Source organism: Nyctibius grandis, chromosome 2 (assembly GCF_013368605.1).
Source record: "Nyctibius grandis isolate bNycGra1 chromosome 2, bNycGra1.pri, whole genome shotgun sequence".
NCBI lineage: Eukaryota > Metazoa > Chordata > Aves > Nyctibiiformes > Nyctibiidae > Nyctibius > Nyctibius grandis.
The window spans coordinates 66,034,308-66,044,763 of record NC_090659.1 but is presented as its reverse complement, the minus strand read 5'-3'; positions in this window follow the sequence as shown (position 1 = coordinate 66,044,763).

Sequence of the window (10,456 nt, the reverse complement as noted above, 5' to 3'; positions counted from 1 at the left end):
GGAAAGCAGCCCTCCTTCTCTTAGCTCCCATGCTATGTGACAGAGGATCTAGACCCATCTCACCTAAATGGTGTGCCTACACTGGAAATCCCATCATCCTGGGCTTCGTTGACAGAAAGAAGAAGAGAGGAACTCCCTGGGATAATCCCAGAGCCAGGTGAACTGAACTGCCCTTGGGCAGCAGCTACTGCTTTTCTTTGAATAAATACGGAGCCTGCAGTAACTAAACACCAAACATGTCTCATGGGGAGATCTGCCACAGTAAGTAGAGAAAGGGATTAAAAAGGAAGGGAAACAAGACAGGCACTGCAGGCAGACGGTATGTGAAGGTCCTTGAATGCGTCCAGAGGGGGGCAACAAAGCTGGTGAAAGGGCTGGAAGGAATGTCCTCTGAGGAGCAGCTGAGGACTTTGGGCTTGTCTAGTTTTTTAGGAGGACTTTCTAGGAGAAAAGGAGGCTGAGGGGCGACCTCATTGCTCTCTACAGCTTCCTGAGGAGGGGAAGTGGAGAGGGAGGTGCTGAGCTCTTCTCCCTGGTACCCAGTGATACGACACGGGGGAATGGTTCAAAGCTGCACCAGGGGAGGTTTAGACTGGACATTCATTTCTTTACTAAGAGGGCGGTCAAACACTGGAATAGCCTTCCTAGGGAGGTGGTTGATGCCCCAAGCCTGTCAGTGTTTAAGAGGCATTTGGACAATACCCTTAACAACATGCTTTAACTTTTGGTCAGCCCTGAAGTGGTCAGGCAGTCGGATTAGATGATCATTGTAGGTCCCTTCCAGCTGAAATTTTCCTATTCTATTCTATTCTATTCTATTCTATTCTATTCTATTCTATTCATTTCTGTTCTATTCTATTTCTACCATTACAGCTGCCTGCATTTGTTTTTACTTTGATTTTTAAGATAGCGTTTTGATAGTTAAGACAGCTAATTTCCTTTTTGTAAAGAACCAACAATCTCCAGTTCATTGATATTAAATTTGTATTAGTGTAAATGCGTGGGTTTAATGACACTGTTAATTTATCCACTAGTTGTTGTCCACTTAATTGTGAAGAAATAAGAAGTGGAAGCCCCACTCAAAAGTTTTCTTCAAGCATAATGAAGCAGCAAGCATCCCGCACAAGCCAGTAAAACCATGCCCAATAAACTGATGCTGCCAGAGAGAATTACATATTATATTTGATAAATAAAACTGATGATACGTCATTTGGCAAATAAATCAACCACCAGTCAATGCAATACATAAGTGAATCTGGCAGGGGATATTCGTGCAGAGTAACAGTCCTCGCCCCAGGAGTTTTAAACACTCGGCACACCGTCAGTTATCCACCACCGCCCCCCAAGAGACCCGCAGCATATTTCATGCTGTTTGGTTAATCTCAAAGCAGCACATACACTGGTAATTGCTCAGCGCAATTTTCACATGTGACATGGATATGTGCACAGACTACAGTGTTTTACTGGAAGGCTTTCCAGTTGTGCAAAATCATTGTTTGGGGTTCATTCCATAGGAAAAAAAAATAACCTCTGGCTTCAGAGTGGTTTCCTGCAAAAATTTGGCTAATCTCAAAAGCGATCTTTGAGGTAAAGGCTCTTTTTCAGCAGGGAATCATTGTGGGAGAAAATCATTTAGCCACGTTGGTTCATAATTTAGATGCCCAATTAAGCAACCCCATAATCTGTCTCACTGTTGTAAGAAAATCCTTTTTCTGATTCTTCTCCAAACCTATCTGGGCTATTTCTCTCTTCTGGGAGTGCTCAGGCGTTCTCCACTTAGGTGAAGAAGTGGACATTGCATGAGCATCCTGAGAATCCACTGAGCCCAGCACTCCTGGGCAATCTTCAGCTGCTCCATTCACGTCTCTGCTCTGCTGCACGACTTACCCTGGCCACAACGTGTGAGTGGTCCGATCCAGCTGTGGCTCCATTTGTCCTGTACAAGACCTCCTCACCGAAGGCCCCTTTCTCCAGAGCCTTGATGTTGCATCTTTCTCCTCTTAGCGGGAAAGTTGTTCCTTCCCATCATGAAGGCCCTTGGGAAATAGCAACTTGTGCCTGCAGCTCTAGCTGTGCAAGGTATAGCATCCCCCATAGATAACATGACAACACAGACCCTCTGCAGGTATAGGCACTTCCAGAACAATGCAGAATTTCTTTGTGTGAGCTCCCAAAGCCTGCTGCCAACCCTGAAGGAGGCCAGTTGTCATCAGACCAGCCACGCACTACAAACGAAGTGGGCAGGCTGCTGACAATGACGGGCACTTCGAGGAAGGTGGTGACATTGCTGGAGGGAAGAGCAAGATGGCTGTATGGGCTCTGAGTGGCTTTGGCATGGAAATAAATCTCACATAGTATAAGACGTCTAGAAGCACAGATGAACCAAGCCACAGCGTGGAAGCTGCTCTTGCTGCATATGCTGCATGTGTGCAAGAGGTAATGCTGATGGCCCTCAGAGCCTGATCATCTGAATCCAGATGGGTGGTGGTCCCAGAGGCTGTGCATGTTTCTTAAAATGGGCTAATACTCAAGATGAATCATGGCCAAGCATTTTCTCGCCTAAAACATCAGGAAGCGTGCTCTTAGTCAAAGCAACCACACCTTGCCTGTCTTCAAAGCTGCTTGCTGCTATCACAGAAATTAGACTGTGCTTTACCTGGGAAACTGAACTATTATCTGCCACAAAAAATTTTACAGTCCTTGATTTAGCAGGAAAATAATTTCCTCCTCACTGGATCCTCACACTTTTCTAGATCTAACCATTTGAAAAGTTCTTGAAACATACAATTCACAAGCAGACGCTTTAATTGGACAACTCACTTGCACTGTGGCATGTAAATGACTACTGAGACATATGGGAGCACTGCTCAGTATAACCAAGGCAGAGCTGCTGGTTGCCTGGAGAACGTTACATACTAAGCAGGATGCTATTGCATCAGCATGCTGGTTTCTTGCCTAATGTTACTAAGAATAAGCAGAGGTCTATTTGAATTCATAATCTATTTTGGGGAAAGAGTGTTTCCTTCTGGGAAATAACTTCAGGATACCTTCCAGGTGATATTTTCTGTAACTGATAAACAACCAACTCATTATGTCAAAAATTTTCCCATTAAGAACAAAAATTGCCATATTGAAAATCTTCTAACCTGGCACCCTCTCTGTAACGGGAAGCAAACCCAGGCATTTCATGGGAAATCAGAAGGTTGGAAGGAACTCGCAAACTTCTACTTTTAATGGCTAGAGAAAAGCATCTGCCCTAATGCCTCCAGTTTAATATCTCAGATGCTTTGTCATCACCCATTGAGAGATACTCCAGATGGGCATGTGGCAGATGCTTGATATTAGAGGATGATGCACCCAGCGTAAGAAGACATGCCTTACCACATAGGAGCAAAGTGTGCAGGAGAGAAGGCAGGAGTGAGGACCTTCAGACTTATAGGAGGAACCTTAATACAATTTTAAGTTTTCACCTGCCACCTCCATCACTGAATTTTCCCAGGGGTGCTTCATTACTATTTTTTTCTTTGGGATCTTTGTTGTTATTTTCCAAAACACAATTATATCCTCCCAAGGAAAGCACATTTATTTATGACTAAGGCACCAAAGGAGGCCAAATATAGCAAGAGTCATGAAATGGTTCTCTTTCTGTCCCCTTTTCCAATCAACCTACTTTCCAAGCTAGGCATGGGTTGCCTAGGAAGACTTCTAAAATTATAGTGCATCCAGGACCTGAAACTTGGACTGTAGCAGACAATAACAGTGACTGAAACTTGCCCAGCATCCAAATAACAAGCACAAAAAACACAGCGGTAAAACATCACACTTCCTTTTTTTATCCATAGATTTTCTCTTTACGTTGCATTATATGCCTAAAGGGAAAAATCTGGGGCAGAGTTTTTTGCTGGTCCAGTGTGTCATTGATTTCCTTCAAGAATTTTTAAGAACAACTGAATGTGTCTGTCCCTACATTTCTAAAGTACTTGTATCAGCAAGTTAAAAAAAAAAAGGTAATCTGAGGAAAAAGAAAAACAAGGAGAAATCCTGCAGGAGACTTTTCTGCAAATTCATCATGTTTTCGTGCAGATAATTCTTATTCCATTTTCCTACATCAATCTTAAAGAAAAAACATGTTCATCCAATTTTTTCCAATCATTTTATTTGACCATTGCCATGGTTGATTTAAGGAACAATAGAAATGCTGGGAAAAAAAATAATTGGGCTTTATTTACCAAAACTATCAGAATTTAAATACCGTGTCCCACAAAAAAATTTAATTAGATAAATGTGATCTTCCCTGAAAGATCTTTATTTACCCATACTGAGATTCTGTCAAAATCGAGCAAATATTGCTCTGTTAAGGTTAACCAGAGGTATGGTGATTTCCAAACCTTTTGTTTAGATGGCAGTTACTGTTTGCCAGTATTTATTACCTGCAATATAGCTTACTTGAAAGAGGCAAACCATCCATCAATAGGACATGCCCCTTCTGCAGTTATTTTATCAACTGTTCCAAGCATCATTCTTTTTCATTAACTGTTGCATAAACATCTGTCTGTCTTTCATCTTCTTCTTACAAAAAAAACCTCCACGGCAAACTACCATTGACACATCACCCCTTGCAATGGATGACATTGTGCAAGTTTTTTACAGTTTGCATTATCCTTTTCAATCTCTCCCACAGAAAGAAGACAAGCAAAAAGTAGTATGTTTTACTGAACCATCTGAAAAAGGTCCAACATGTCTTTTCAGGCACCCAGCCCTTCAACACATTGGTTAAAAAAAAAGTCTTTGTACTATTTACACTTATTTACATCTTATATTAAAATATGTAAATGTTAGAACCATATAAGAAGAGAATACTACTAAAAACATACTCCTGTTGCTGTAGAAACTAAGCAAGACTTTTCCTGCTACACTAGTAAGAAGCAATTCACATGCAAACTAACGTCTTGGCACCTTGACATTTTAGGCTAATTAAGGTGTAAGGCACAACAAAGAGATATCTGAAATGTTTTTCTTAAAAAAAATACAATAAAAATGTTTTCAGGTAGAGATGGAGGAGAAGTTGTTATAAACTATAAAGGACAAAAACAACCATTAGCATAGAGAGAAGAGATACTGTACATTTCTTCCCAAACAGCATGCATGATCCAACAATATATTGTTCAAATTCTGATATTATCTTTTCAGTTTGACTGAAGTGACAAATATTGTGCCCTATCTTTGGCATAAAAAAGAATCACAGACTCTGAACAAATAAATTCAATAAGAGCACAAAGAATACAGACACCTGAACTACACATAGCTTATGTGAGATTTATTTGATGAAAGAGAGCTAGAGAAACGTAATGTTAGGAAGCTAAAAGAGACAAGAAGAAAAATAAAGTACTTTCTAGACTTCTAAGAGAAGTTTGGTATTCAGGGCAATTAAAACTAAATTAAATCTAAACTAGATTAAACTGAAACTCTTTGGACCTCAATACGTCTTGCAGACTGTTCTTGGTCTCCATCCCTATTTAAAAAAAAAAATCAAATCTTCTTTTAATTAAACAATTTGACCTTCATTCTTCTTCGGGAACAACTTTCAGTTTCTAGGGGATAATGAAAAACAAGTGAGTGGAAGCAATGCCACTCCATACTCTGTCTAACAGACCCCAGGAGCCACAGGCAAGAATGGAATTTCATGGCTTGAAGATGCCACAATTACATGAGATGACACAACTACGTATCTTATAAATGAAAAGGTAATTAAAGCATGATACAAATTCAGCTGGTATCCCACTACTTTTTAAATTTTACTGAACTTTACAACCTGTACTAAAATTTTCCATGTTTGTAGCAACCACTTTTATTTTGATTTCACGCAGAACAGTTAGGCATTTCCAAGAACTGCACTAAAGGACAGTATTTTGGTTTGTCCACATTAACAAACTCTTACAAGCTTTTCTTTGAGACATGCCTGCTTGGAAGGCCTTGAAATTTGCACTGAGGATTTTTTTTAAGGCAACTACATGACATAAACTGTCCCTGGAAAAAGCCATTTTAACTTAGTACACTTTCAAAATACTGCTCCACCTTCAAAAAAAGTTGCAATGCATACATGCTGAATAGAGACTTGCTATGACTTTTTCAAGAAAATTTCTCAAAAATGTGGATTAGAGTGAGAATCCTATAGGCCACTGCTGAGCTGGATTTTTACTCTGCAGGAGCACATCTAAGCTGGCTTTGCCCAGGTTAACAGCTGGAACCAATCTGTAGTACCTGAAGAGTACAGAGAGACAGGTTCAAATACTCACTCCCTGGAATGCCAGGCCGGGGGGAAGACCGTACCTTTACGATGTTCTGTCTTAATCTCATATGATAGATGTTTTACTTTTTTTTTGAATAATAGTCTAGAAAAATATTTAAGTTTACAAAGCTAAGCACTCAGGATTTGGAAAATACTAAAACGAAAGTTTCCTGTGCAAACACATTTCAGACCTTTTATCGACATCACAGCGCAGTTACTTGCATACGTGACCTCATATGATCAAAGAAGTTCAAGGGAAAATTTCCAAAAATGGAGCCAAAGGATTTCTTTCCTTTAATTTAGCCCATGTGTAAAGATATGTAATCCTTCATGTAACTCTCAACAGTGCAATTTGTGTTTGTAATATCCATCATGGTAATTGCTGATTATCTCTTCTAGCTTTTCCTTTTTAATGCATCCTCCCAGTCCCCTAATTCTGGGTTACAGTCTTTCTAGTGACAAGCACATTCAATTTTCATCAAAGGGAATGGAAATGCCACACACACAACTTGTAAGCTGCACTTGTGTTTGCTACTTTCCTCTGATCACACGAGGTGATGCTTCCACAGCAGTGATCATCACTCCAGGAAGCCATGCTTCTGTCAGAGCAACCCAAAAGCACATTGGTGGTTTTGCCACTCTGTCACTTGACCAAATCATACCTAATTTTCTGCCTGTCTTGTGTCCATATGTCCTGCCATCTGCTTACCAAAGATTATGATTAACTGATTGAATTTTAGGTCTTTTTTTTTCCCATATGGATTAATAGTTTCTTTACAATGAGTCACATTTTCATGTTTTCCTTAACCTCTTATTAAAAATAGCCCTTTTAAATTTGCAATTAACATTTCCTTTGATCTGATGATCTGAAAATGTTCTTTCAGAGGTGTCTTGAAACAAGTTAACAGTGGCTGAACTTTTAAAAAGGTATAACAAATGCAACATATTATATGCAAAAATTAACAAGTGATGTATGAGATAAACCATGGAATAAATGAAATTTGACATTCAACACGTTTTGGGCACACAAATCTTAGTAATTTGGAAATGCACTCTGTTATAATTACGCGCTTACAGAATATGCTTCCTTCCAATAGATTTCCCAATTACAAGCCAACTAATATGCCAAACCAATTAATGCTCTGTCTAATGCACAAACAATTGCAAATTTGATTCCTGCTGAAAGGTCTATTTTTCTACCAATATAGCAAAATAGGTTTAATTTTCACTGTTTAGCAATCTCTTTTCTCCCACACATAGGGAAGCTGGAAGGAGAAATGAAGTTGTGCAACAGTAAGGCAGAATCAGTTCTGGGGGGAGCAGGAACTACAGCTGCATCCTGAATTCTGGCAAGCCAACCTAGATATAGTAGTAGTGCATTTCCACAATGGTTTTCATGATTTTACATTATTTCTGAATACTACCTGATGAAATGTCAAATCTAAAGTACAGCTGCCAGCAAGGAGGCTGTTAAGTTACTGTCTTGATACAGCAGGCAGCTTTCAGCTTTTCCAGTTGGAAAAGAAAAAATTTTGTCAGGAGCTCAGCAGGTATTCCACAGTATCTTGTTCATTGCCTCAGAAAAAATATGGCTTTACTTTCATTCTGTGTACTTATAAAATATGCTATACAATAAAAAGGATAGTGAGTAACTAACAGAAGCATACAAAATGGTTGTGAATCCACCTATTCCCATGCAGCCTGGCAAGACGCTTTGAGCACAGAGGCTTGCCAAAGAAATAAATATGTAATCAGACTTGACAACATTCACCTGTTCAAAACGACATTCTTTTATACTGAATTCATTTTAAGGTTGTCAAGTTTTGCCCTTTAGGGATAAAGGACATTAACTGTGGATATCATGAGACATTGACGAAAATCTCACTGCTACTCATTCCCTGGGGACCCTGATTTGTGATTGAGGAAATGGCGTTTCATCTAATAGCCCACACAATAGCAATGTACTCATTTTGGAGTAATTCTGTTCATGTTCATATCTTGCTTTTAAAAGCAATGCTCCCTTTCCATGCCAAGAAAAGCATCATCCATAGACCTGCATCCAAAGCACTAGCAGGTCATTCAAGTATTTTACTGTAGTCTAAGCTAACACAGGGAGGGCAGAAAGTTTCTTTACCCTGCTCAAAGCCTCTGTGACAAGGCTCTGATCAGATCAACTTGCCAGACGGAAGCTTTTGACAAACTGCCTTAATAAAAGCAACAACACCACTGAAGCCACCTACAAATCTTCAATAATAACTGAATTCTATAATATTGAATTCAATTCTAAGAAAGAAATTCTGTGAATGACCAATTTTTTGTTTGTTTTTTGGTACAAGCTAATCCCTCGTGTCTTTATCTTAGTCTCTTAGAGAGTACTTACATCTCTCCTTACCACCTCTCGCTGTTATCGACTAAAACTGATTTATGTTTTCATACTTTATCCTTTTTTCTCAATACAAACCCAATGTTTTTTGCATTCTTCCCAACCTCTGTGTTGTCAATACATGAAATCATGCAGTCCTACAAACACTTGGTTTTGTAAGTTTCAGAAAGGTGCCTCCTAAATTAACAAAATCATATGGTCTTGTCTTGAACTCAAAGGCCTATGTTCATGATGAATACAAACTACTATTTTTCCAGTGCAGTTTGCATGTGCATCTTAGTGAAGTTCAGCAGCTTGTATCACTTGGTACTGCTCAGGCTGTTCAGTAAATTACCCACCTTGTCTTATGATACAGTAGCACAGCTTCAGTGTAGTATTATCTGTAATCCACACAAAACCCTTGTCTCCTACTTCTTCCACTTTCACAGAATCATAGAATGGTTTGAGTTGGAAGGGACCTTAAAGATCATCTAGTTCCAACCCCCCTTGCCATGGACAGGGACACCTTCCACTAGACCAGGTTCCACTAGACTAGACTTTATCACTCTTCAGTAAAATGACCAGTGGGAAGGGCCCTGTTCGAGTAGTCACTGATCTCCACAGCTTATCCCAGCCCAGCACACTTCATTCTGCGCTGTCTGGTGGTCTCTGGTAAGGTTAGTGTGAACTCTTTTATCAGGTATACCTGGTCTCTCAGAAAATACTCCCAGACATATATAGAAGTTCCTATGAGTTCTGCTTTCTGGGTGGAGCAAAATTCCCCTCAGTCTGATGTCCTCTAAGGGATATTTGACTTCCAGTGAGTAAATCTGGCAGGGGGGAAGTCTGGGATGCCTCTTCCCAGCTCTACATAATGTCCCAAGCTTCTTCACAGATACAGTAGCTTTTCAAACCTGTAGTGTGTAGGGTCTGCCGTATAACCTGCATGTGAAGCTTCCCTGTCTTGCCATTAAGCTCATTAACCATTTGAATGACTTCAGAAAGTTCCCGCCCAATAATTTTGGATCTCATTAGTGGTTGATGGAAATTCTCTAGAATCCCAGCATGCTCACCACCCTAGTACTCCTCTCAGCTCATGGCTAGGCATGGTTGTATCACCTCCGTCAAGCCCAGCTGTGCCTTCCCAATACAGAAAACCAGCAGGAAGTCACAGGTCAGGGCTTCTTGAAGTAGAACTGAAAGAGCAGCATCTCTGTCAGCACTCTTCTTAGTTACAGGCATCCCACCCCCTGTGCTTTGGCCATGGGAACCGACCACTATGCCCTTCCTGAGCTCTGAGTACAAGAGAGAGATGGACGAAGGATTTGTGAAAACTGTAGTCCACTCCTGATGCTCATTACTGACAGGCTTGTAATTCTTTGCCTTACCTCATTTTGGCCAGAACAATTCTCAGACACTGCATCTTCTTAGCAGATCGCTTGCTCTGCCAAGATAGCTTCAGCCAGCTCCGGCTAAAGCATAACTTGCCACTGACATCATCTTACTCCATTTTGTTAACTTTTGCTGGAAATCTGCCTTCATGCACTTTTTTAACTCTTCTCTGGCCCCTCGGGCTATCACGGCTGCATTTTTGTGATCTGTAGAGATATGGAATCTATATGGACAATCAACAGGCGCTTTAAACGTATGGTAGATCTCCTCATGTGGTAGAGCTGATATCTTAAGGACTCTGGACACAGTTGGCCTGTTACTATGCTTAGTAACTAGGTTTGGATTTATTTTGCTTTATCTTCTTTTCTTTACCTTTGTTTACTCTCCCTTCATCTCATTCTCTGCTTCTGAAG